Below are 27,992 nucleotides of genomic sequence, written 5' to 3' on the forward strand. Positions count from 1 at the left end.
CAGCTCCCAGTGCACAGAGAATCACATCGGAAGCCCATAACGCGGCCGGAGAGGTCGTGCATGACTTGGCCCCCAGCTTGCTCGCGTTCTTTCTGGAACCAGACTCAAAGAGCTCCCACGTTGGGGAGTGCTGTTCCCTCCTGTGGGTCTTTCTACAATTCGCCACGCTGACCTGAAGGGCAGTGGGTGAGAAGGACAGACAGTACCCACTGGGGACAAGAATGACAACTGGAACTCTCCGGAATTGCCGACGGTATAACATAAATTGGCTCAACCACGTTGGAAAATGGTCCGACAGCATCACCTAAAGCAGATTGTACCTACAGCCTATGACCCCTAACTCTACTTCTCCCTGTGCACCCAAAAGACACAAGCAGGAACGTTCACAGTGGCAAAATGTACAACTCCAAACCGGGAATAACTCCAATCCATCAACGGCGGGACGGACACTTAGTGGCGGAATGCTCATTCGGGGAGGCATCGGCCAGCAGGGACAAGCACACTGCTCTGCAGACCACAGCGCCTCAGATACACTTCAGTTCAGAGTTCCCTTTCTAGACCAGTGCTGTGCGACGTGTCCGCCAAGCCCTGGCCATCTGACGGTTCACGGCCTTTAGTTCTGGAGAGGTACTGGATTTTGTCTGTTTGTTTGTTGTATTTTCCTCTTTTTCCTGTTTTATCTCTTCTTCTTTTCCGGAACTCCCGTTTGTCTACTGTTTGACTTTCGGGGTTGATCTTCTGATTTCCTTATTTTCTTCTCCTACTCAATCTCTTTGTCTCTCTGTACATTTTTTTCTGACAGATTTCTTCAACTTTCCTTTCCAAACTCTGAATTTTTTTACTCAATATCCTATATTTTTAGTATCTAAGAGCACTTGGTTACTTGTGAACTGCTCCCGGTTTAAACTAACATTCTGGGGGGCGCCTGGGTGGCTCAGTGAGCTACGCATCTGACTCCTGATTTTGGCTCAGCTCATGACCTCAGGGTCATGGGATCCAGCCCTGCATCCAGCTCTATGCTCAGCGTGGAGTCGGCTTGAGATTCTCTCTTTCCCTCTTCCTCTGCCGCTGCTGCTCATGTGTGTGCGCGCGCTCTCTCTCTCAAATAAATAAATAAATCTTAAAAAAACCTAATTCTGTTCTATTGTTCCATGAATCCAGTATCATTCCTTATTTCTCCGAAGATATTCATTACAGTAATTTGGTTTTTAGTTTTCTTCTGCTCCTTATAATATGTTTGCCTTTTATAACTTCTTCTATTTTTCCTTAGTTTTATCTTTGTCTTTATATTGGAAGCTTTCCTCAAATGTCTTGTGATATTTGGCTATCAGTTCACATTTGGGAACGAGGCATTACAAAGCTGTTCAGAGCTCTGTGTATGTGATGGATTGAAGATGGCCACGAATTCTCTCTTCTCCTCCTGTTGAATTACATCCTGAGACTGCTAAGGCCAGATCATAAGCAGCCTTGTGGCTTCTGCCCAGGTTTCCTGGACTTCTTGCTTATGGAGGGCAGCCGCCATGCTGTGAGGAAGCCCAAACAGCCGCAAGGAGAGGCCCAGGTAGGAAGAACTGAGGCCAACAGGCCGGACCTAGCTCCTAGCTGACAGCCATGTGAATGAGCCATTCTGGAAACCGCTCCACTGTGTGAAGGAGAGTGTCTCTGCAGAGTTCTGCCTAAATTGGAGATTTGTGAGGAAGAGCAGTGATTGCTGTTTTAAGCCACTGTGTTTCAGGGTGGTGCACCACGTGGCATAGAGAACCGCTTGTGTACATAAGCAGGCATTTCACCTGGTGGTATTCACTCTAGGTAGTCAGGTGGCAAATGGCCTTGGTTTGGGGACTCCTAGATAGCAGTGTGTGCAGAAAAGATGCTGCCCACCTCTGGCTCAGAGCCCCGTGTGCGACCAACTCTACCCTCCATCTCCATAGCTCTTTTCATCCAGGAAAATGGAAACTCTATTCTCCTACTTTGTTTTTTTAACCAGCTCCAATCGGTTTCTATTACTTGCAACTAAGAGTTCTACCTAGGACATGTGGAACTGTGCAAGATGGGTGTACGTCTTGGAGAGTTTGGCAGTGTCTATGCAAGCTGTAGGTAGAAGACCAGCTTGGATGGGGTCACTGTAGGTTCTGAGGTAGGCTGTGCTGAAACCTCATTTCTCTCGTGACGGGAAGATTCTCTGTCTTCTCTGAGCAGTATAAAACTATGTGTTGAGAAGTCTGACTTGGCAGTGGTGAGTAGCATGGATTGAAGAGGAATATTAAAGGGAGATGAGTTCATTAAGTCAACAAGTGTTCATCAAGCTCCTTATACACCAGGCCCTGTTCGTGGCCCTGGAAATGCAACAAGGGACAGAATAGACAAGGTCTCTGCCATCATGAAATGTATATTCTGCTTGGGAAAGACATATAATGTACAAGCCAATACATGCACAAGATAATTTCAGATAGCAAAAATTGTTTTTAAAGGAACCAAATGAGGGGCGCCTGACTGATTCAGTTGGCGGAGCATATGACTCTTGATCTCAGGGTCATGAATTCGAGCCCCATGTCAAGGGTAAAGTTTGCTTAGGAAGAAAAAAAAAAAGGAACCAAAGGAGATGGCAAGATAAACAGTCCCTGGGGAGGGCAGGTGTCCACTTTAGAGGGGCAACCAACCAAGATCTGCATTAGGCTGGGGCGGGGAGGGAGTGATAATTAGGACAGAGTTTAGCACAGGAAGGACTCCCTCAGTCCAGCTGAATTCCCCAAACTGTTGTGGAACACAACCTTGCACCTCTGGTGTATAATCCAGTAGTTTGGGGCCTGAATGGAGTTATGGGACTGAAGGGAGGCCAGAGGTTAGGGGGCATACCAGAGGCTGGTGCACAAGAAAGCTAGACCAGCGTCACTGAAAGAAATCGGAATGTCTGAAGAGAGTTAGTTTGGGGGGAAGTTGATTCTTTCCATTTGGGATTTGGTAGTTCGGGAGTATAAATGGGACACCTGAGTGGAAATGTCCAGTGGACCCAGAGGTCAAACCTGGAAAAGTCAGCCCTAGAAGCATGCTCAGCTCCTTTCTCTCCCTGCACCTCCTTGTCTGTGTGACCACCCCGGGCCGCAGCACCGACCTCCTGACGAGCCAGCCTCTGTCCCCGACCTCCCGACCACGGCCTGTGGCTCACCCGCGGCCACCATCCCCAGCTTCCCTCACAGCATGAAGCCCACGGGAGATGCTCCACAAGTGTTTGCTGAATGAAATGAGATTGAATCTGAGATGTGCAGAAAAGAGTGGAGCGTTAAGTTGCTGAAATTAGGAGTTGGCAGCATTTTTATACTTTTTTCCAGACTGGCAGGAAAAGGAGGCCGGTGGGTTACCAGATGCCAGCACGGCAGGAACATCTTGGCACCTTGACCGTCTGCATCCACAGAAAGGAGCTAGAGCACGCTCGAGATGAAGGGCGGCTGGGGGCTTTAGAGAGGGCACATCGGCAAGTGTTTGGGGGCCTCAGAGCAGTCCCGAGCAAGCGGCATCCATGTTCTGGGCCATCTTCCGGCTTAGGGTGAGCCCCCCCCACCCAGTGATTAGCAGTGACCCTTACAAAGGAAGCAGTTAGCATGGGGCCAGGGAAAGTCTTTACTGAGTGAGGTGCAGGCAGGCGGAAACTGAGGTTGGTAAGTCACTTCTCGAGAGCCACACAGCAGGTTAGCAGAGGCAAATGGTAGGGAAGCCCCCCCACCTTTTAAAAATCACATCTCTGTGCTTCAAAACTTGAGGCAGCTGCTTCTGAGCACCTGTGGGGTAGCTGAGCACCTGCACTGCTAGGCTGTCCTACAATGAATCTCCTTCTCCCCTCCTCTGTACCCCCTTCAGACAAGATTTACTGAAGTCAAGTGAACCTTGGTTCAACCTTGTTCGCAGGTTCTAAGTGGTCGTTTCATTTAAGACATTTACCTAAAAGCCCTTTCCATAGAACCAACTCCTGCAGGCATGCTGCCAGCAATTAATGAAAGATGATAAAATAATAAAAGAAGTAATACATTAACTATATTATCCTTGCACATTTGGGCAGTTCTTTTCATTATATCCTCTTTATGGACATTCTCCAGCAACATTTGAAGAGCTCCTTTATTGCTGTTCTGTGACTGTTTAGGTTTCCAGACGTTAACAGGCTACTTAAATGCTAATGTTCTGTTCTGCTCTCTGTCCTCGCTGGTGGGCTCTGATGCAAACGCTCAGTGGGGGGACATCACATCCATACCGCCCCTCTCTGCTTGGAGCGCGAGCCGCAGGAGAACTCGGAATGACAGATCTCACTTTTGGGCTCCCAGCCCCTGAAGGAGATTGGCTTGCTAATTAAGAGAAATGAGGCAATTCGCCTCCGTCTCTAATTTGCTTAAAGAACAACGTGGTCTGGAAGCGAAGAGTCCCTGTGCAGACCTGGGGCTGCCGGGTCTCGGTCTGCGGTGGGCGCGACTGAGGCCTCTCACGGCCGGAGCGGCGGACTTGGGGTGACACGGCGCGCCCCGCGTGTCCACACCTCCGCTCCACCTGCTCCCATCCGAGCCTGTACCAGACCGCAAAACCAGTCTGATGCTTACCCCACAGACCCAGGGGCTACTCTTGAAAAGAGCGCAGGTTTGGGAGGAGAGGAACTGCGCCCACCTAAACCACCAGCTCGTCTGGGCGCCGTGGCGGCCACGTGACAAGTCTGACCAATGAGATGCGAGTAGGACAGAGGCGCGTCCTGGGAAAGGCTACGTGACCACGTGACAAGTCTGACCAATGAGATGCGAGTAGGACAGAGGCGCGTCCTGGGAAAGGCTACGTGACCACGTGACAAGTCTGACCAATGAGTTGCGAGTAGGACAGAGGCGCGTCCTGGGAAAGGCTGTGACCACGTGACAAGTCTGACCAATGAGATGCGAGTAGGACAGAGGCGCGTCCTGGGAAAGGCTATGTGACCACGTGACAAGTCTGACCAATGAGATGCGAGTAGGACAGAGGCGCGTCCTGGGAAAGGCTATGTGACCACGTGACAAGTCTGACCAATGAGATGCGAGTAGGACAGAGGCGCGTCCTGGGAAAGGCTACGTGACCACGTGACAAGTCTGACCAATGAGTTGCGAGTAGGACAGAGGCGCGTCCTGGGAAAGGCTATGTGACCACGTGACAAGTCTGACCAATGACATGTGAGTAGGACAGAGGCGCGTCCTGGGAAAGGCTATGTGACCACGTGACAAGTCTGACCAATGAGTTGCGAGTAGGACAGAGGCGCGTCCTGGGAAAGGCTGTGACCACGTGACAAGTCTGACCAAGGAGATGTAAGAAGTATGGGCGCGTTTTTAGGAAAGTTGAGCTAGCCTGACACAGGGAGCACCCCTTCCTCTCTTTCCTTCCTCCTTCCTCTTCCCTTCCCTTCTTTTCTGCCTGGCAGAAGGACAGGTGTACTCTGGACAGACAGCCTGCACCCTGCAACCATTAGGTAATAAGCCTGAGTCTGGAAACTCCCGTGCTGGGAAGGATGGAGCCGAGAGGCAGAAAGAGCCTGAGTGTCTGGCAGGTGTGGGTCACCTGCCTCGGGACTTGTAATGCAAGACCAAGTCCCCAGGCACAGGGGCCACTGTTGGACAGATCTTCTGTCTCTTGCAGCTGGGAGCCTTCCTCGCTGCTCCAGGGTCTCACCAGGGAGAGAGCTGGGCTGGCTGAGCCGTCATCACCTTTGAAGCTTGGATAGGACTGGGTACCGGCCAGGGGCTCTCTGGCCGGCGCAGCCTCCCCTCTGCTATAAACTTGTTCCTCGTGGCCTCCGTCCCTCCTGTCCTGGTCACCCTTGTTCCTGAGCTTACCTGGCAAGAGCTGACCTCTGGAGTCCCTGCCCAGGACTCCTGCTGGGGCCTCTGTCCCTCCCCAGCCTCTCATGTTGTGTCCCCACGTCAGCCACAACTTCCAGTCCTGATGGTAGTGTCAGGGGAGGTGCAAGCCCTCTACCGCCCCGCTCACCAGAAGCCAACTGCTCTAAAGGCAACAGACTGAGTGGCCGGTGAGAGGAAGGGAAGGCGACGCCAGAGAGCCGCAGTGGGCATCCGTAAGCCCGGGCTGTGCGCCCTAACAGAGCACATTCTGCAAACCTCCGGTGTCTGCCTTCCTTCTCCGAACCCTCAATCTAGGAAGTGAGCTCACTTTTCTTTTTCTTAAGAATTTTATCTGGAGCTCCTGGTGGCTCAGTCCTTGGGCATCGGCCTTCGGCTCAGGTCATGGTCCCAGGGTCCTGGGATCAAGGCCCGTGTTGGGCTCCCTGCTCAGCGGGGAGTCTGCTTCTCCTTCTCCCTCCGCTGCTTCCCCTGCTTGTGCTCTCTCTCTCTCTCTCTCTCTCTGTCATGACCCTGGGATCATGACCTGAGCCAAAGGCAGACACTTAACCAACTGAGTCACTCAGGCGCCCCGTGAGCTCATTTTTCTGAGCTGAAAAGAGGAAAAGAGAGAGCCTTAAGAAACCGGAGTGCAATGCAGAGAAAGAGATCTGTTGGCCCCTGATGCCTGTGGCCTCCCTGGGGTCTCGGACAGATGCGGTCAGGATGGGGGAAGGGCGCCGTTCACCGCGGCACACGTTTCAAGGGTCTCTTGTAATTTTACTTTCCAGCTATTTTTTTTAAAGATTTTATTTATTTATTTGAGAGAGAGAGAATGAGAGAGAGAGAACACGAGAGGGAAGAGGGTCAGAGGGAGAAGCAGACTCCCCGCTGAGCAGGGAGCCCGATGCGGGACTCGATCCCGGGACTCCAGGATCATGACCTGAGCCGAAGGCAGTCGCTTAACCGACTGAGCCACCCAGGCGCCCTACTTTCCAGCTATTTTTATCAAGAACTTAATTTTCCCCTGCAATGGAGTTACTGGTCCCTTTGCCTAATTATACTTTGGATTCTTGGAAGCTGAATGTCGTTCCGGTTGTGATTCCAGTTGACAGCCTTCTGGGACGAGGCCTTCCTGAGGCCCACCCCTCTGCTTCTATACCTGAAGAAGATGGGCCCAGAGGGGAGCTGCTCTCCTGTGACGGCTCCCAGCCTCTGCCCCATCGCTCTTCTCTTCAGAGTTCTGGGCCTCTCGTCTCTCTGATAAAGAGCAGAAGTGGGACAGACAGCATTGAGATGCAGTGGGGGACCCCAGCAGAAGTCAAGGTCAGGAGCCCAAGAGGTCGGAGTCTTTGGCAAGCTGGGGAACAGGGTGACCAGGACAGGAAGAGAGGCTGGTAGCCAAAGGAGAAAGCAAAGCTCTTTTCCAAACGTCGAGCGTTCCCCTGCTCCTCCCTTTCTCACACGACCTTTCCGGATGTGCTCTGCTTCCCCGCTGAGATTCGAGGCATCTGTCTGCTCCTGGAGTTCATAAGGAACCTCGCGGCCCCGACCCCTTGCTGCGACTTAGCTGAGTTCCCCGGCCTGCCGCAGGGCCCGTTGCACTCCACCCCAGAAGGACAGTATGATCTCGCCCTGACCGTGGGTCTGGCCCTGACTCCAGGGAACACCACGATTTATTCAGGGAGGAGCTCTAAACGGACACTTTGAGCGCCTTAGAAAATCCCTTGTTTGTAACAGTTGTCGAGGGCTGAACGCTGTGGAGAGCTCACCCTCAGTGCTCACGGCAATGAGAAGGTTTTGTAAATCCACGAGCACCTGTTAAGAGAATCAACTTTGCCTAAAGAATAAAACAGGCAAGCACGAGTCACCAATAAGAAGAGGTCCTCATTTTCATCTGCTTCGGCTCGACCGATCAGTGACATTGCTCAGTGATAAGACAATGACATATCCTTACTGTGTTCAAATTTCATGAATGGTAATCTTCCGCATCCTCCTCTATTCCTTTTCATTTTGATCTTGGAAGAAACGCTCATAACCTTTCAATTTAGATGTTTTATATTATTCACTATGGAAATCAAAAAGCTTTGCCAGATTGAAACGTCAATTAATTGTCAATTCGTCACATCGAGTAATTGATTAATTGGCACAATGTTAATCTCTAAATCAGCGGTAATAAATTACCTGGTTTTTAATCTTGACCTTCAGAGTGCTAAAACTCTTCAAATTGCCACTGTTCTGCGGAAAAATGACTGATGGAGCTACATTCCTCCCATAATTTTTGTTGCTCCTAAAATTTCTACCTAATTGCGAGTCACCGGAGTGCCTGGAGCTGAGCCAGGCCCACCCCGCCCCGTGCGGACGTCAAGGTGGAAGGTGGGAAAGTGGGTCAGGGCGCTGGCTGCCCCGAGAACCACGGCTCGGTGGATGCGTTTGCTTTGGGGGTTTTTGTTTTTGTTTCCTTTCGAACCCAGTCACTTGAGTATCACTTAGAGTTAAGTTAACAGGTGCCCTATTTATCACAAAATTTATAGCTAAGCCGCTGGGACAGTGTCCCTTTCTCTTTCCATCACGGTCGAGGCCGAACACGGGGCTGTGGTAACCATGTTCTTTGCCGTTTTGGTATCTGGCTTCCCAGTGTTTTGGTTCCACAAATCCCATTTTCTCCTTGAGCAAAGGAATCAATGCGTTCGGCTTGACCCCAGATGGCTCGTAAAGGTTAACATTTTTGTAATCTGGAGAGCTCCTTGAATTTTCTTTCTAAGCCAGGGCTCGGCTTTTTGTCCCACGCGGGACGGGCTCGGGGCGAGACCGTGGGGCCGGTTGGCCGGTGTCGGGCCGCTCGGCGCTGGATCAGCGCCTTCCTCTCGCCCTGCCCTCCTCTGTTTGCCGCTGAGGCACAACAGGGACCTCACGTGTGGACTTGCCACCTTTCAGGGCTGCTCGCGAATCAACAAAGCCTCCTGAAGGAAGCCCAGAGCTGCTCCCTGGACGTCCTGGCCCCTCCCCGTGCACCCCACCAGCAGCCTTCTCCTCACAGTGTGCTTCGGGTGATGGTTCATGGGCTGACTGGGGACTGGAACGGGGGCTCCTCCGAGGGACCATCGACACAGTCAGACGGAGAAGCGGGCACGTTGTTGTGTGAACCCTGCCCCATGTCTACACGGCCGGGTTCTGGCCGCATTCTTTCTGTCTTTGCGACGTCGCCTTAGCCTCCTGAGGGCTTTCCCATCGGTAAAATGGGACGAATGTTGTTTACTTCATGGGACAGTTTTGAAAATTTGCTAGTATGTGAAGAAAGGTTTAGGAAATGTAGCATTGCTTATATAAATGAGGTGGTGGTGTTACCTGTTTCTGGGAGTTCTGTTGAGATTCATGGGACCCCCAACCATGGGACTGTCAGGCCTGGGGGCCTCCTGACACTGGTCTCTCAGGTCCGTCAGGCCCCCAGAGGGATCTGCGGTGTGGACTGAACTTGGCCAGGCCCCACACGTAAGGAGATTAACCACCAGGCTGGGCCAGGGTGACCCAAGTGCAGCCTTCCCTGACCTGGGTGAGGAGCAAAAGTGCATCTGTCATGAGGAGGCCAGGCGGGCAAAGCAAAGGGGATGGGCGCCGTGGCAAATGGCAGTGTGTATGTCCTGTGCCAACGCGTTTTGCCAAAAGTCTCTCTTCAGCGTAAACATCACCTATGTCAGATTCCTCCCAGAGATGCTAGCCCACATGAAATTAGGGGGAAACATTCAGGACACTACAAGAGGAGCCGCTGACAGAGTCAGGGAGACCTGGCCTGGCCTCAGCCAACAATTCAACGTTGTGGAAAATAATCCCAAGGAGGGGGGTGGAGGGAGGCAGTTCTCAGGTGAAAGAGATCAGCAGAGTAAAACCCAAATGCCACGGTTGGACCCTGAGGGGACCAAGACTCTAAAAAAAAAAATTCAGCTTTAAACGACATTCGGGGGCCAACTGGGGAAATCTGAATACGGACGGTACACCACATCATCCGTGGAATGGTCCCTTGTCTTTGGAGTGACGCTGACATTGTGGTTGCCAAGTGCCGGCAGGAGATGCATGCTGACGTATTTAGATGTGAAAGGCATTCTGTGTGCAGTGTGCTTTCAAATGGTTCAGCAAAAACTGTGCACACACACCCCCACGTAAACAATGCACCCACATCTATGTGTACACACACGTACACACATCCACAGAGACACACACACCTGCACACACACACCCGCACATGGGGAGAGAAAGTCAACGTGACAATATATTAACATTCGGTGAATCTAGGTGGAGGGTATGTGAACGTGTTTTGTACCGTGTGTTTAGTTTTCTGTAGATCCGAACATTTTTAAAATAAAATGGAACCTGTTTGATTGGAGAACAGAGGGCAGTAGCCACAAAGAAGGAAAGCGTTCTGGATTTTCATAATTTGTATTAGAGACCTAGAGCTTAGCCAAAATGTCACTGGTGCTGAGGTTGAGAACTCTTGCTATCCTGTATAAGCCTGTAACCCCATTCCCAAGTATTGTGTGTTTTTTTTAAAGATTTTATTTACTTATTTGAGAGAGAGCACACAAGCGTTTGGGAGTGGCAGAGGGAGAAGCACTCCCCACCGAGCAGGGAGCCCGATGTGGGGCTCGATCCCAGGATCCCGGGATCATGACCCGAGCCGAAGGCAGACGCTTAACCAACTGAGCCTCCCAGGCGCCCCAAGCATTTTGTATTTTAAGTAAGAACTTAGAGAGACTACTCCCTTAATTCCAGGGCCGTCCCTCTAATCGAGGGTGTTGTAGGCCTCCTGGAGGATGTGTTGATGGGGACGTGGGGAGGAGAGGCTGGGGAGGGATCACAGACACCTGCAGCGTCGGGGCTCTGTCAGTGTGGCCAGCCGGCCATGAGGATTCAGACTCAAACTCGCTTTCCTTGGCCACAGTATTTTCTGCCTAAATGATACAAGTCATTCCTTTAATTCCTTTCCCTCTTTTCTACATAGACAATCAGAGGGAAAAATCTCTTTTCTTTGAAAGTATTCTTTTCCTTGCTCTGTGTCTGTATATCTGCAGCTACACACAGAGGAAATACTAATGCCAATCAACTGTGTTGACTAAATTTGCACTTTTAAGCAGGTAGTTTCACAGTTTCTGAGTAAGAGAATGAATACGCACAGAGCTTTGCCAAGACTTTTTCCTGATTCAGCTCCCTCCCCCAGCCCCAAATCAACTCCTAGTTATGGTGGAAAATGCCCAGTTCTTGAAGGGTCTGCTATCTGTGTTGGATGCCTTGCGTCGCAAGTCCTCCTTCCAAACACGATACAGGGTGTAGGGAGTGTAGTACGGATGGTGCAGGAATTGGCTCCCATGAGTAATGGGGCCCCCACTTAGCTTGTGAAAGGCAGCATCTGCCTGCGACGGTCTCATCCAGCAGTGTGGACGTCACGTCTCTCCACCAGAGCCACCGTGCTGGTTTTGGGGGAAAACTAAGAGACATTAGCATAGAGCCAAAGCTTGTAAGCTTGGGTCTCCCAGGATGGGGCACACAGACCGGGCCACGGGCTCTTACCATCAGGGCACCCCGACAATATTCACACCCTCATTTGCCAGACTTGCCCTGGGAGTGCAGGACAGATGGCTTGCCCAGCTTCAGTGTGTACAAGTGACCCCGCACACGGCTTCGTGTTTTCCCCACCACCTCAGCTGCTTAGCACCCAGACCCACTACCCGAGCAGGAGGGGAAACGTCAGCTGGGAACACGGTGTTCCTTTTCGGCACAGGCAGGGCTCTGATGCCCCCAGCTCAGGCTCCTCGCGCTGTGGTTGGCTCACGCCCTCGGAGCCCACTTCTGCACTGAAACCATCGTCCTTGGGTTTGGTTGGGGGGTTTCCACAGGGCCCGTGGAAAGGAACACAGGGGAAGACAAATTGTCCGTTTGTTTAAAAGGGAAAGGGCTACAAATCAATAACTGGGTGGGCCAGGGGGAGAGGGAGCAAAGGTTGGGTACAATGGGGGAAAGACAGGGGAGGCCGGGCATAGGGCAGGACAGGGAGCGCTTCAAACTAAATCCCACGTTCACACCGAAAAATATAAAGCTGTCAATTTTCATTAAAGATGAAGCAAGTGAAATCTAGAAGGTGCCAAATAATTAATGACTTTTAATAACCCTAATAAATTTGGATTTCATCAAAACCGTGTTGCCGACCACGGATGATCACTACAAGAAGGGGGAGCTGTTAAGGGTAGCCTGACACCTGCGTAAAAACGGACGCCGCTGACATCTTTCCCAGGTACATCAATTATAATTAAAGAGTAATAAGAATGCTAAAATGGACTTCTTTAGCACTTGGATACAGAGCCCCTTACGTTGAAAATTAAATCCATTAATTGTAACTACTGTACTTTTGTGATCCCGCAGCTAGAGCACAAACTAATTCATGGCTTTGGCAATCACGCAGTCTTTGTTAATTAAGGGCCTTGATTTATTTCACATAGGGAGGGCTGCAAGAGTGTGCCCCAAATCACACTGATAAAGGGTCATTAGATCATGTGGTTCCAGACAGTTTAGAAACTGATCGTGAAATATGTCTCTAGAAACTGGACCAGGAATGGTTGGAGGACGATGCACAAGTGGTGGGTGTTCAGTGGCATCCAGAGCTCACAAGGAAAGAAGCACGGTTCCCTCTTGGCTGCATGGTGAAAATTTATTTTAAAATAAAAGATTTTTAATGGCGCTCGGCCTTTTTTTCTGACTCTTCCGGGTGGCAGCCCTGCTGATGCATCCGCTTCGACTCTGGCCCAGGGGAGGCTGAGGGGGAGAGGCGGAGGAACGGGCTCCCAACCAGCCGAGGCTGCTTCGACGGGGGGAGGACGATGCGGGCAGGGGGACGGACGGCGGCCGCGCTGCCGCTAAGCCCAACGGCCCCGGGGCCAGGGAGGAAAAAGGCGCAGGGCAGAGACGAAGACGCGGGAAGAGCCCAGCGGAGTCCTAGGCTCCGGGCTGAGGCGCTGTGAGGGTGATGTCATGAGGAAAGTTCTGGAAAGGGGAGAAGCTTGTTGGAAGCCGAAATGCACTGAGTCGAGTTTGGACACCCGTGGGACAGCCGCGGGCAGAGGGCAGCGTGTGCGGACCCCTGGCCCCGCTGAGCAGGTGGGGGCTCCTGCTGTAGAGATGGAGGGGGAGGAGGAGGGACGCCGCTTTCCTGGAGCGGGTAGGTGAGGAGACCCTGAGGACCACGTCGCTCCTTTGTGCCCCCGCTGCCCCTTCCTGGCTGTCCCCTCGTCCCTGGCACCCCCAGCGCCCCCGGCGCCCCCAGTGTAGTCCCCCTTGGTCTTTCCTGTTAGGCCGGCCAGGCGCCCCGGGTTTGTAGCCTCGATGCGTTGTGTTTCCTCGGAGGAGACAGGAGGCCTCTTCAGGACAGGGTATCCCTCGGTCACAGCACACAGCAGGTGCTCAAAAGGTGCTTTCCTCGCTGAACTCAGCGGACTGGTACTGGTCTCCGACATCCTTTCAGTTGCGTCGGCCAAACGTTGCTGTGGGACATCCTGCGCGGAGTCGTGGGTGGAAGCATTTTCCATCTCTTGGCAGGTGATAGACTCCGCTAATGAATCACCCTTAAATGCTATCACCAGTTTCTGCCCTGAAAATCCTGAATTCCCTCCCGGGACCCCCTCAGAAAACTTTCTCCCTTTTCAATATGAAGGTCTCCCACATGTTTTAAATAAAAAACACACTTCTAGTAGACAGAGTAATGCCCTCCAAAGAGGTCCACGGGTTAGTCCCTGAACCCGTGACTATCCTACCCTACCGGGCAAAGCGGGCTTGTGCGGACGTGATTATGTTAAGAATGTTGACGTGGGGAGATTCCCCGAATTATCCGGGTGGGCCCATGGTAACATAAGGGTCCTTAGAAGAGGGAAGCAGGAGGTCAGGGTCAGAGGAGGAGACGTGAGGGTAAGCAGAGGTGGGAGCGGCGTGATGGCCAGGAGGCCACGAACCAGGGACCGTGGCAGCCTCTAGAAGGCTGAGAAACAGGAACGGCAAGAGTTCCCCCTAACCCTCCGGAAGGAGCCAGCCCTGCTGATGACTTATTTTAGCCCACTGGGAGCATGTTGGATCTCTGAGCTTCAGACCTGTAGCAAGACACGTCTGTGTGGTTTTAAGCAACTAGATTTGTGGTCATTCGTCACAGCCACCATGGGAAACCGATACAACACTCACGTTTCCACCTCCCACAATTGGAAACTCAGGCCTTCCTTGCTCCATAAGAGCGAAGCTCAGTAGAATCAAGAAGCTTTGCCCAGCGTCCCTGGGAAGGGATGATCTCACTGCTCAGCCGGGCACCTGCAGACACCACACCTGTCTGAGGGGTGAGGGCCTGGAAGGTGACTTTCCAACCTGTCGCCTCTTGCCTAGGTCTCTTCCCCCACCTGGCCACAACCCCAGCCTCCGGGAAAGCCCCTAACTGGCATGGGTGTACTCAATTGTTACCCTGAGACTCTCTGAAGCAATAAACAGGCTAGTCTGAGGTAGCCTAATAGGTAATAACCAGATCACTTATTCAAAATAATTGATAGATTTTGGCAACATAGATGGGACATGCTCTGCTTTTGGATTTTGACATTCTATACTTTCAGTTTTCATTTTAATATACCTTCACAATACACTCACTATCCTCACACAACCACATTATGCACTGTTCGTACGTTCTTTTAAAATCAAAAAGAGTTAAAAATTATTTTAATCTTGAGCCTTTCTTCCAGCTTATTGTTTTAAGACTCTTAATTCCTTGGGAAGGTCCTGGGTTTTCACAAACTCAGGCGGAGAGCCGTGTCAGGTACAACAGATGGATGCCTATTGCACACGGCGACTGTCACCACGCGCCTGATCAATTGGCTCTCACACTCGGCTCGTTGTGCACAGAACAGCGCCCGTCCTGTACCAGGCGGTGCTCTGCTTGATCAAGATAACACAAAGAAATCTCAAATATGTGCCGCTTCACCACACAGTACTGTTCAAACTGTTGTAAGGCAGGTCTGAACAATTCCTAGCAGCGTGTGAATGGGAACGGAGATGAAAGTTGCGTTCGCAGCAGGACGCATTCCCTGCGTAGGGAGAAGACATGTCCCAGAGAGCAGGGGCGTGTTGAAATGTGTCGGGGGGGGTGGCAATTTCTAGAGCAAAAGACTATGTGAGGTTGTTATTTGGGTTTCTGAATTGCTTGTCTGGAAGCAGAGAATCCTGACAGTGGCCTTCTGTCCAGCCTTGGGAACAGAACTAGTAACTGGAGATTAGGTTTGTCTCGATTTCATTTCATCTCACAGGCGGAGTATATTTTATGGGTTTTCGTGAAAGGTGTGATTTATGTGTTGAGACTCCTGGAAAAGCTCACGGCTTTTAAAAATAATTCCTGAAAACGAATTTCTTTTTAGGGTCACCGACTTTACCGCATAGCTCAAGAGGACTCAGCCCTTTCCAACAGCAGAGCAGTGGAGCAAAATTCCTTCAAAATTCATTTATTCTTTTGAAATCTTAAAAGGAAGTACTAGCCATATAAAATACGCACTTCTTATCTGTAACGTATTTGTGCTCGGGTCCCCCAACCTTTCTCTTAGCACCTTGTCTGTGGTAGGAGAGCCATCCACGTTGGTTGACTGAATTTCAGGGAGCCTACAAATATTTCACCAGATGGAAAGTGCCAGGCTGGGTTGTTGCTCCAGAGCCAAGGTCCTCAAAGAGGTTTTGATCTATGTCTACCTTGCGGAAAAGAGCTCTGTACCCAGGCTGATTTACATACTGATCACCTCTTATAATCACCACGAGTGTCGGGGCAGGTAGAAGCTTTAATTTAAGATCCACCCGCTTTGGAAAATTTCAAGCACAGGATATAGTATTGTTAACTAAAATCATAGTGCTGCACGGCAGGCCTCTGGAACATATCCATCCTGCAGAGCTGAAACCAACACCTCTCCATTCGCCCTCCGCAGCCCGGCCCCCCACCAAGTGCCCCCCACCACCCGCCACCCACCTCTGCAGCTTCCACTGCATTAGGCTCCGCCTACACGTGAGGTCGTGTTGTATTTGTGGCAAATGGCAGGGTTTCCTTCTTTCTTGAGACTGAGTGATATTCTGTTGGGTATAGGCCACATCTCTTCTACGCACTCATCCATGAAAGGACTCTTGGGTTGTTCCCCCGTCTTGGCTGTTGTGAGTAATGTTGCAGTGAACATGGGGGTGCAGATATCTCCTCGAAATTCTGATTTCAAGTCCTTTGGATACGATATTTACCCAGAAGTGGAATTACTGCATCATAGGGCAGTTCTATTTTTAATTTTCTGCAGAACCAGCACACTATTTTCCATAATGGCTGTGCTAATTTACATTCTCACCATCAGAGCACAAGGGTGCCCTTTTCTTCACAGGCTCGCTGACACTTGGCATCTCTTGTCTTTTTGATAATTGCCGTCTTAACAGATGTGAGGCGACATCTTGTTGTGGTTTTGATTTGCATTTCCCTGCTGATGAGTGATACTGAGTACCTTTCCATATACCTGTTGGCCACCTGTGTGTCGCCTTTGAAACAATGTCTATTCAGGTCCTTTATCCACTCTTTAACTGGGTCATTTGTTTTTTGCTATTGAGTGGTATGTGTTCCTTACACATTTTGGATACTGACCCTTCTCAGATATGTGATTTGCAAATATTTTCTCCCACTCTGTAGGCTGACTTTTCATTCTGTTGCCGGTTTTCCTTTGCTGTGCAGATGCGTCTTAGCGTGATGTCATCCCACGTGGCTCTTCTTGCTAGGCATTTGTGGGCTGCCCTTCACCCTCCACCACGCACTCACTGATCAGGATCTCCGAGGGTGTCTTGAGAGCAGCTGGTCTGAGGCTTCCTTGTGTCCCTCTTCTCTCTGTGAGATGCTCCTTCCCTCCCTGGCCCTTAACCTAAAAATGTTAAGGACAGGGGCGCCTGGGTGGCTCAGTCAGCTGGCTGTCTGCCTTCAGCTCAGGTCATGGTTAAGTGACTGCCTTCGGCTCGGGTCATGGTCCCAGAGTCCCGGGATCGAGTTCCACATCGGGCTCCCCCTGCCCTGCGGGGAGCCTGTTTCTCCCTCTCCCTCCCCCTCTGCCTACCACTCCCCCTGCTTGTGCTCTCTCTCTCTCTGTCAAATAAATCAATAAGATCTTAAAAAAAAGATTCTCTCTCCCCCCCCTCTCTGTCCCTCACCCTACCCACTCTCTTTCTCTCTCAAATAAAATAAATAAAATCTTTTAAAAATTGGACAGTTATTATTTTTTTAAAGTCAGCTCTACATCCAATGTGAGACTTGAACTCATGACTCGGAGATCAAGAATCAAATGCTCTACCAACTAAGCCAGCCAGGTGCCCCCAAAATTAGACAGGTATTAGCTTCTGGGAAAAGGTATATAAGAAAGGAAATACCATCATAGTGTAGATTTATCGTGCTGTCCAGTATGATAGCCACGAGACACAAGTGGCAATTTACATTTTAATTAATTTTATTAAATACAATTCAGTTTCTCAGCTTCATTGGCCACAAAAGCACATAGCCACTTGGGTGCCTGGGTGGCTCAGTTGGTTAAGCGACTGCCTTCGGCTCAGGTCATGATCCCGGAGTCCCGGGATCGAGTCCCGCATGGGGCTCCCTGCTCAGCAGGGAGTCTGCTTCTCCCTCTGACCCTCTTCCCTCTCATACTCTCTCTCTCAAATAAATAAATAAAATCTTTATAAAAAAAGCACATAGCCACATATGTCTAGACCCTTCTGTATTAGACAGTTCAGATATAGAACATTTCCATCATCGCAGAAAGTTCTGTTGGACAGCGCTAGCATAGAACTTGGGTCAGCAGCAAAAAGTATTTACACAGAGCCATAATGATGAAAACGCTAAGTGTGGATGCACTATAAAATTGTGATATATCTAGGACTCCTGAGTGGTTCAGTCATTAAGCGTCCGCCTTTGGCTCGGGTCATGATCCCAGGATCCTGGGATGGAGCCCTCTGTCAGGTTCCCAGCTTATCGGGGACACTGCTTCTCCCTCCCCCTCTGCCCTTCTCCCCACTCATGCCTGCTCTCTCTCTCCCTCTCTCTCTCTCAAATAAATAAATAAAATATTTTTTAAAATTGTGATAAATCTGTCCTGGGGAGATGGAGAGCTACAGTCCTCATCTATAACATCACGTCATCTAATGCAACCAAGTGTTGAAGACTGGCAGATCAAGGGCTGTCTGATAATGCACATTATATAGAAATAAGGAGGGAAATAATGAGAATGAATGACTAAAAGAATTGAAAGTGGCCACCCCTGAGGATTGACAGTAGGTAAGTAGAGACCTCATTAATAAAATTTTATGTATACAAAAAGCTGTACATATTTAATGCATATAACTTGATGAGTTTGGAGATGATTATACACCCATGAAATGACCACCACGATCTATGCCCTAAACCTATCCATCACATCAAAAGTTTTCTCCCACCTCCTTATAATAATAATAATTATTAATAATTATAAAATAATTATATAATATATATTATACATATTGTATAATATTGTATAATATGTATATAATAAATATATAATGTATATAAAATAATTATAAAACAATTATATTTATTAATAATAATAAAATATTAAAAATAATAAAAATAATTATTATTAATAATAATTATTAATATTAATATTTTATTATTATTAATTATTTGGTAATAAGAACACTTAAAAGATCTACCCTGTTAACAAATTTCTGAGTGTAGAATAGAGAATTGTTTGCTCCGGGCATTACACTGTATGATAGCTCTGTCAGACTTATCCATGTCATGTACCCGGAACTTTGTATTAATTATTCTCCAAGTCCCCCTTTTTGCAGCTCTTGGCAACCACCATTCCACTCTCTCCTTCTAGGAGATGTTTTGTTTGTTTGTTTTGTTTTGTTCAGAGTAAACACACTTTACTGAAGTCAGTGCTTCTGTAAAGAGACTGAAGACATTTTCGACATAGCACAAGTTGTAACATTTCACAGCTTCTTCTCAAAGAAATGTCAACAATGACAACGATCATGCACGCTTCAGTCAATAATCACACTTTAGAAGCATTTTCAACCATTTTTAAAGAAATGCTTATAACATCGTTCTGTCCTATGGGTTTGACTAGTTTGGATTCCTCATATAAGGAGCATCACGCAGTATTTGTCCTTCTGTGACTGGCTTATTTCACTGAACATAATGTCCTTCTGGTTCATCCATGTAGTCACAAAAGTCAGGAGTTCCTTCTTTATTTAAAGGGTCGAATAGAGGGGCGCCTGGGTGGCTCAGTGTTAAGCGCCTGACTTCGGCTCAGGTCATGATCCTGGGGTCCTGGGATCAAGCCCCCGTCGAGTCCCACGTCAGGCTCCACACTCGGCGGGGAGTCTGCTTATCCTTCTCCCTTGCCCCTCCCCCACTCATTCTCTCTCTCTCTCTCTCTCTCTCTCTCTCTCTCATAAATAAAATATCTAAAAATAAATAAAAATGAAAGGCTGAATAGTACTCTGTAAGACATACACATCACATTTTATCTGTTCGTCCGCTGAAGGACACTAAGGTTGTTTCTACATCTTGACTACCGTGAGGAGTGCTGCAGTGAGCACAGGGGTGCAGACACCTCTAGGAGATCCTGATTTTATTTCCTTTGGGTAAACTCCCCGAAGTGGGATTGCTGCATCATAAGGTACTTCTATTTTCTGAGGACCCCCCATACCGTTCCCCACAATGGTCACATCAGTGTGTGTTTCTGCCAACAGCGCACGAGGGGCCCCTCTCCTCCATGTCCTCACCAAGCCGTGTTGTCTTTTATTTTTTATTGTTTTGATAACAGCATCCTCACAATGGGAGGGGCTATCTTGTTGTGGTTTTGATTTGCATTTGCCCGATGATGAATGATGTCGAGCATCTTCTCATATATCTGTGGGCGATTCATCTGTCTCCTTTGGAGAAAGAAGTGTTTAGCTCCTTTGCCCATTTTTAAACCTGGTTATTTGGGGTTTCTTGCCATTAAGTTGTAAGAGAGACCTATTTTGTTAAAAGCCTTGCAGTACTAGTTGATTTTGAAAACCACGTTCACATACTATTTTGAAAAAAATGAAAAATAATCAAAACCACAAGCATTGCAAGCGTATCGTATGCATGGGAGAGAGAATGCCGTGGAGCAGCGGGCCGAGGAGGTCACCTGAGACACAACGGAGTACTCCAACCACACCTGACACTTTATTTACTTATTTATTTTGAGGGAAAGGGTATGAAGCAAGTGCAGGAAATATTTGCTATACCCTCTGTACTTGTGTTTGAAATATTTCAGAGAAGAGGGGCGCCTGGCTGGCTCAGTCGCTTAAGCGTCTGCCTTCGGTTCAGGTCATGGTCCCAGGGTCCTGGGATCGAGCCCCGCATCGGGCTCCCTGCTCGGCGGGAAGCCTGCTTCTCCCTCTGATCCCCCTCCTGGCTTGTGCGCGCGCTCTCTCTCTGTCTCGAGTAAATGAATAAGATCTTAAAAAAAAAAGAAAGAAAGAAAGCTATCACAGATGGTGAGAATCATGCCAGACAGGTGTGGGAGTATCTGGAAAAACAATGATTACAATGGCTTAAGCACATCAGCTGTATTTTCTTTCTTTTTTTTTTTAAGATTCTGTTTATTTATTTGACAGAGAGAGACACAGCGAGAGAGGGAACACAAGCAGGGGGAGTGGGAGAGGGAGAAGCAGGCTTCCCGCGGATCAGGGAGCCCGATGCGGGGCTCGATCCCAGGACCCCGGGACCATGACCTGAGCCGAAGGCAGACGCCCAACGACTGAGCCACCCAGGCGCCCGTAAGCACATCAACTGTATTTTCACTAACACTTTAAAAACCTTTGCTGTGACCCGGTAGGTCAAACTTGAGGTGAAGGGCACCACCCTCCACAAGACTGCTCTGGCTTCAGACACCAGTTGGAAGTTTGGGGTCCATGGGACTACCCTCACTTCTGACCAGCTGGCTACAAATTCTGGACCCCCTTCAGGTTCAATAATTTAGACTAAATTAGAAAATCTAGAAAGACTCGCAGAACTCAGGAAAATGCCATACTTATGATTACAGTTTTATGATAAAGGATACAAATCAGAACCAGCCAAAGGACAAGACAAAGGGCAAGTTCTCGGCACGTACCAAAGGCTGTTTCCTTGTTCTTAGGGATGTGTGACCCTCCCAGCATCCAATGTGTCTATACTCAGAGAGTGTTGCCAATTCTTAAATCTCCAGTTCCCCTGCCCCTGAGGAAGTGGTGGGTCTTCCCTGGGGCCTGCCCCTTCCCCAAACCACATTAGTATAAACCATCAGGTGTGGTCCATGTGAAGAACAGGGGCTTGCCCATCACGTGGAACCTCGAGGGTTTAGAGCACACCTCTAAGGGACGGGGCCAAGGCCAGCTGAATTCTTTAGGACACAGTTGGTCCTTTGGAGAATGCTTAGGAGCCAATGCATTATTTTCAAAGCTGGTAGATAAAGGTAAAGAACCAATCAAGCATTTATCCCTCTTTTTCCTTTTTTTTTTTTTTTGTATCAGGTTACTGATGGGAGGATTTTTTTTTTTAAGATTTTATTTATTTATTTGGCAGAGAGGGACATAGCGAGAGAGGGAACACAAGCAGGGGGAGTGCGAGAGGGGGAAGCAGGCTTCCCGCGGAGCAGGGAGTCTGATGTGGGGCTCGATCCCAGGACCCTGGGATCATGACCTGAGCCAAAGGCAGACGGTTAACAACTGAGCCACCCAGGCGCCCCAGGAATTTTTTCTTAATAGAAGTTTGTCACTAGTGAAGAAAGAGGGAATGGATTGGAATCCAGGAGCTGGCATCTCTCCATCTGGCACATCCTCGTGGAGTCGGGGATCGGGCAATGATGGTCAGTGATGGCTAATGAGACAAAAGGACAACCAGTGTGGCTGGCCTCCTGCGGCACAGGACACCCCCCAGGGACAGGACCCGCCTCTCCGGAAGCGGTCCTCCAACAATGGCACCTGAAGCTGTCCAGGCCGCCAGATCTCACTGGTTTCCTCCCCACCGCAGAGGTGCATTTTGTATAACAGGCACCAAGGACCTGGTGTCTTCGGAAATGAACTGTTGAAAAAGAAAGAAATAGAGGGCGCCTGGGTGGCTCAGTCAGTTAAGCGACTGCCTTCGGCTCAGGTCATGATCCTGGAGTCCCGGGATCGAGTCCCGCATCGGGCTCCCTGCTCCGCGGGGAGTCTGCTTCTCCCTCTGACCCTCTTCCCTCTCGTGCTCTCTCTCTACCATTCTCTCTCTCTCTCAATAAATAAGTAAAAATCTTTAAAAACCAAAACAAAAAGAAAGAAATAGGAGGGGAATCTAGAGATTAAAATGAATTTTGGAGAAATATCAACAAATTGCGACCTATGAATATCATTTGAATCCTGACTCAAACAAAGTAAAAAATTATGAGACAATCAGGGAATCCAAACGCTACCTGGATAGCTGATGCATTAAGTAATTATTTTTCATTTCTTTGGGTTTAGAAAAAGAGTAGTCCTTATCTTTCAGCAGTACATCCTAAAATATATATGGATGAAACGATGCAGTTTGGGGGATTAGCCTCAAAATGATCTGGGGCCGGGAGGAGGGCCGGCGTCCACCAAGGAAACACGATCACTTATGAGTTGGTAACTGTTGAAACTGAGTGATTGATCCGTGAGGGTTTATGATCCTTGGCTCTCTACTTTCATGTATGTGTAGAATTTTCTCCGGTAAGAAGCTTTAAAAATTTCCACGGTGTTACCTGGGCAGATGAAGAAATCCATTGCCACTCATTTCCAGATCAGCAGCTAAGGCCGGGGGGTGCAGGGGACCGGAGTATAGGACAAGGGCCCCGCCTGAAGGGAAGTGGCCCCCGGGGCCAGGGCGCAGCAGTCCAGGGCCCTGGGCCGTGGCGGGAGGCCCCGTAAAGAGGACAAGGGCGCCACGAGGGAGGGTGACAGGTGGCCGCTTGGCCCAATCCTGGGTGTGCTCCGTTAAATGTCCTCTCAGTCCTGAAAGGTAAGGGAAAAGGCTCTCTTTGAAACATGATTGAGATAATTTTAGGATAATAAACAAGGCATCATGATATTAATGTAAAGAGTGAGAATTGGAAATTACATCCATTCGGGTAATTTTCTTGACTTCTCCGAGTTCAAATTTTTTAATCTGTAAAATGAGAGGATTGGACAAGATCCATGGCTATCAATCTTTGTGCTAGTTAATATTGATCTATTTAATATCTGTATGTCAATCTTTGCACCTCAAAAATACATTAAATATTTTAAAGTAACCGCATCTCCTCAGGAAAAATATAATCATAAACTTACTTACCAAATTTAATTTGAAAGATGAGCTACAGGTGGATTACGAAGGCTTGCTTTCTAGTGCGATATGGAGCGCTTGGACGTACATTCACAGCTCTGCATTCATTTATTCTTATAACTCTGTTTTTTGTGTAGAAACGACTGTAAAACCCAGATTCCAAATATAATCAGGTTGTTATTTGAGATTTTTAAGTTTAAATTTGTATCGCACATCAATTCTATAATTTTTTAAATGACGAAGTCCCAGGTCGTATGCGCTTAAATGGATGGTGAATCCAATGACGATTTCCAATTGTGGGAGGAAAACGTCCATGCTTGTGAAGCCTAATTTCGCTCTCCCCTGAGCCAGCAGTCTTGCGATTATTCTCTGAGAAGTTGTCATGGGTGGCAAATCAAGGAAATCAGCCCTTGTCTTTGCGTGCATGCTAGATTTCAGGTTCCCTTCCTGTGGCTGTGATTTTGCCATCACAGAGAGGAAATGTTGCCTTGAAAGTTCAGTTTTATTCAGCTCCTAGGTATGTGCCCAATGGAATTGAAAGTAGGGACTCAAACATACTTGTCTACCAATAATCATAACCGCATTATTTATGATAGCCAAGAAGTAGAATAGCTTAAGTCACAGCAGCTAAAACATGGAAGCAATCCAGTGTCCACCAATGGAAGAATGGATAAACTGAAAGGGATGTCGCCATACACTGGAAAGTGATCAGCCTTAAAAAGGAAGGAAATCCTGACAGTTGTTGCAGCATGGGTGAGGCTTGAGAGCATGGGCTGAGTGAGATGAGACAGTCACAAAGGGCAAATACTGCACCTTTCCTTTCCCCGAGGTCCCGAGAGCCATCAGATCTATAGAGATAGAGAGTAGAGGGTGGGGGGGGGGGGGTGGGTGGGACTTAGCGCTTCATGGGGACATCATCTCAGTTTAGGAAGATGGAAAGTTCTGGAGATGCACAGTAGTGATGGTTGCACAATGTGGATGTACTTAATGCTACAGAACTGTGCACTAGAAAATGGTTAAAATGGGGGAGGGCGCCTGGCTGGCTCCGTCGGAAGGGTGAGCGACTCTTGATCTCAGGGTCGTGAGTTCAAGCCCCACCTTGGGGATAGAGATTGCCTAAACAAATAAACATTTTAAATAAATAAATAAATAAAATGGTAAATTTTATGTTGTGGGTATTTTACCACTCTTAAAAAAATTCATGAGTACAGAACAGGTTAGGTTTAGCTCGTTAGCCCTTGACGTGGAGGAGGTGTGGCAAAGTCTGAAGGAGGGGCTGGAAATATTTCTGTGGCCTTTTCCAGAAAACAGTCTGCCATGTTTGCATTAACCTCTGTTTGTAACACAAAGATACAAAGGCTCCCTCACATTTCGAATACATTATGCTATGACATTCAGCAATTTGTTAGTAAAGATTTTCTTGCTTTTAAATTAGATTATAGTGGCAGGAAGAATTTCTGATAGATTCCCTTATTTTGTTTTTGTTTTTTTGTTTTTTTTTTAAAGATTTTATTTATTTATTTGAGAGAGAGAGAGAATGAGAGAGAGAGAGCACGAGGGGGAGGAGGGTCAGAGGGAGAGGCAGACTCCCCGCTGAGCAGGGAGCCCGATGCGGGACTCGATCCCGGGACTCCGGGATCACGACCTGAGCCGAAGGCAGTCGCTTAACCAACTGAGCCACCCAGGCGCCCCAGATTCCCTTATTTTGAAGGAGACTCTGGTCGACTAGTTGCCTGCTAGTTGGGAATGTGTTTGCTCCACGGAGTAGGATCCTGAGAGGGAGCATTTTCAGGGATGTGGAGATGGGGGCGGCTCCGTGCACCTGAAAGGGGGTTCTGTTGAGGAGAGGGAGCGAGACCCCACAGCCGCCAGGCTCAGTGGCAGATGGCATCAGGTGCTGCAGGACAGACCCAAAACAGGGCTGGAGGAGCTATAACGGAGGAGGACTACAGGATGCACTGGGAAGCTGCAGGTGGGCCCACAGGGGTCCGACCGGAGCAGAGAGGGTCGGAGGACACGCCAGATCGACCCAACGGTGGGGGCAAAGCCATGCGCCATCCTGACCCATTTCTGGGCGAGGTCCGCAGAACGGGGAGGTGCCAGGTTTGAATGAGGCTGGACATTTTCTCCCCCGAGGTTCGCGGTTCTCCGGCGTACGTCCCTCTAGAGCCTCCGAGAGGCGGGGGCTGGAGAAGGACCGGGGGCAAGGCTTGTTCACATGGCCCTGAGCTCCTTCCCCGCTTGCGCTGGACACCAAAGGGGGCACTGGCTACAGAGTCATTAAGGGACAGTTTCTCATTCTGGACCTAGACAGTGCTTCAAGGGGAAAAACTGTCGAAACATGGCACATACGGCCGTATTTCAACTCGTGAGCAAGCAGGACACGGAAGGGGGTGGGAGTTAGGCGATTGGCCAAAGCCCCGTGGGGCCGCAGGTGATCCTGGAAGGCCCCCACCACTCAGGGCCCGCTCTCTGATGAGGCTTTTCAAAATAGCCCTTTCCGATCAAATGACATTAAAGACTCACAACAGCTCAATGTAAAGTCTGCTCCTCAACGGGATTCTGAACCGGGAGGACAACACCAACTTACTCTCGAATGTTTCAGCAGGTACTTCAGGTGCGGGCGGCGGAGCGCGAGCCGCACGAGGTGAGCGGTCGGCGCGTCTGGGGCGCGCAGTTCTTCCGGCTGCGACTGGGACTTTCTCACACCTTTCAGATTTTTCTGTATAACTTTAAAAAGTTAAACTGAAGCCAACCCATTCTGAAACACGCTCTCTGTCTGCATCGGCGCAGGGACCTCGGGTGACTTTGTGGGTGTGCCGGTGAGCCTTCCCCGACGGCCACCCCCCCCTTCGTCAGCCTCACCGGGACTGGGGTCGTGAGGTGAGTGGAGCAGAACAGGCATTTTAGAGGCAGTTATGGAAATGACTGTCATAAAAAAGAGGCTTGGGTCCTTGCATGTCCAGCCTGGCTGCAGGGTGAAGCCGGGCACAGGGCAGGCCTGGAGGTGTAGCTGCGTCTGGCTCAGCCCCTGGTTGGGAGGGCGCTGTGGACACCACAGCCCCTTCCCAGTCACTGGCCATTTCAAACCAGGCGGGCCTCCTTGTAGCAGAGCAGACACACACAGTACTCCAACCCACCAGCACCCGCATCCCGAAACCTCTGGAACTGACTAGAAATCGGTTCTGGAATTTTCTTGGAGAACTTGTGTATCAGGGTCTGAGTACCAGAAACGGCAGTGCCAGGATCCAGCCTGACTGCTTTTCCTGGTGTCAGACCCACAACCCTGGCCTCATCAACGCCACACAGACCCACATTTGTATTAGAGCTGTCTTACTGCCTAACAAATTACCCCAACAGCCAGTGGCTTAAAACAATAAACATCTCCTGTCTCAGTTTCTGTGGGTCAGAAATTTGGGAATGGCTTTGCCTGGTGGTTCTCCCTCAGGGTCTCTTGGGAGCTTGCAGTCAAGATGGTCCTGGGGTTACAGGCTCATCCGAAGGCTCAACTGAGGCTGGAGGGGACGCTTCCAAGGCACCACCTTCTCCTGGGTATTGTCTGGAGGCCTCCCTTCTCTGTATTACCATATCTTTTATCTTCTGTGTCCTGGTGCTTTGATGTCTGGGGCCTCACTGACCCTAGAGGCTCTGCCCACCCAGGGCTCACCATTCCTTAGAGACAGTCAACCCTTGTCTACCTGTGAGAGCACTTCACAAATGCAAGCCAAGCAATGTGGAGCCCATACCCCTATCACCTGTTCTAGTGGGCCCTCACACTCTGTGCCACCATCCACCTGCCCTAACCACCCCAGAGCAAGGTCCCAACAACTGGGGACAGCTCCTATGCCCTAGAGCCCACATAAGTCCCTCAAACCAACCAATCCTAAGCCTACATACCCTGCCTCATCCATTCCTTCCTGCAGAAACCAGAGTAAAAGCTCTTGCCCATCCCACCACCACCTGCCCCCGCACCTCTTGACTTGCTTTAGTGCATCCCATGTGGCCCCCATGGCATGGTGAGCCCCCTCCTCTTGGGATCTAACACACTGTCTTTCACTTGGCAGTTTTCTCCCCGTCTTTTGGCCTCATAGCGCCTGACTGATAAAGCCTAGTAGACGTAATGCCCAGCTTGGTTCTCTCCTTCCCTTGCATGTGCTCACTGCGTGCTGTTGCAGACACCGTGGAGGTCATAGCTGGAGGATTCACCTGCTTAGATCTTGTTTGAATCACAACTGACTGCTGTGTGTGGCCTGGCCTGGAGAGCTCTGAACAAAACCTGGATTTTTCTGGATTTTCCTTCAGGCTGACCACTGCTTGGAGCCTTGGCTCTTAAATGACCAGCTGGTATCAGAAGAGATTTACTACTCTAGCTCTATCTGTATCTCAATTTAATGAAAATGTTAAGGATACTTTGATGGTCTTGTGCCAGTGTAATTTTAAATAAAATGTCTTCATTCTTTGGCATCATATGCTGCCCTGATGTTAAACTGTCGGAAAGTACTTAAGTGAAGTGCTCTTTACAATATTGTCTTTACAACATCGGCTTGTTCTACAGCATTTTTTTTTCCCAGAGTAAACAAAAATATTTGAGGCAAACTTCATCTGTGTTGCTAGACATTAAACCCTGGCTGACTGTAGATTATAAAGCAATGTATTTTCAGGGGAAAACACAGGGCTTTGAAATGACACGGTAACTCTGGATTTGAACCCCAGCCACGTGCAAACCAGCTATCAGACTTGTCATGAGAGTGTCCAAGCTTCAGTTCCTGCATTTGTAAGAT

Source organism: Eumetopias jubatus, unplaced genomic scaffold (genome assembly GCF_037043125.1).
Source record: "Eumetopias jubatus isolate StellerSeaLion01/CBP00866 unplaced genomic scaffold, mEumJub1_p1.0 scaffold_14, whole genome shotgun sequence".
Taxonomy (NCBI): domain Eukaryota; kingdom Metazoa; phylum Chordata; class Mammalia; order Carnivora; family Otariidae; genus Eumetopias; species Eumetopias jubatus.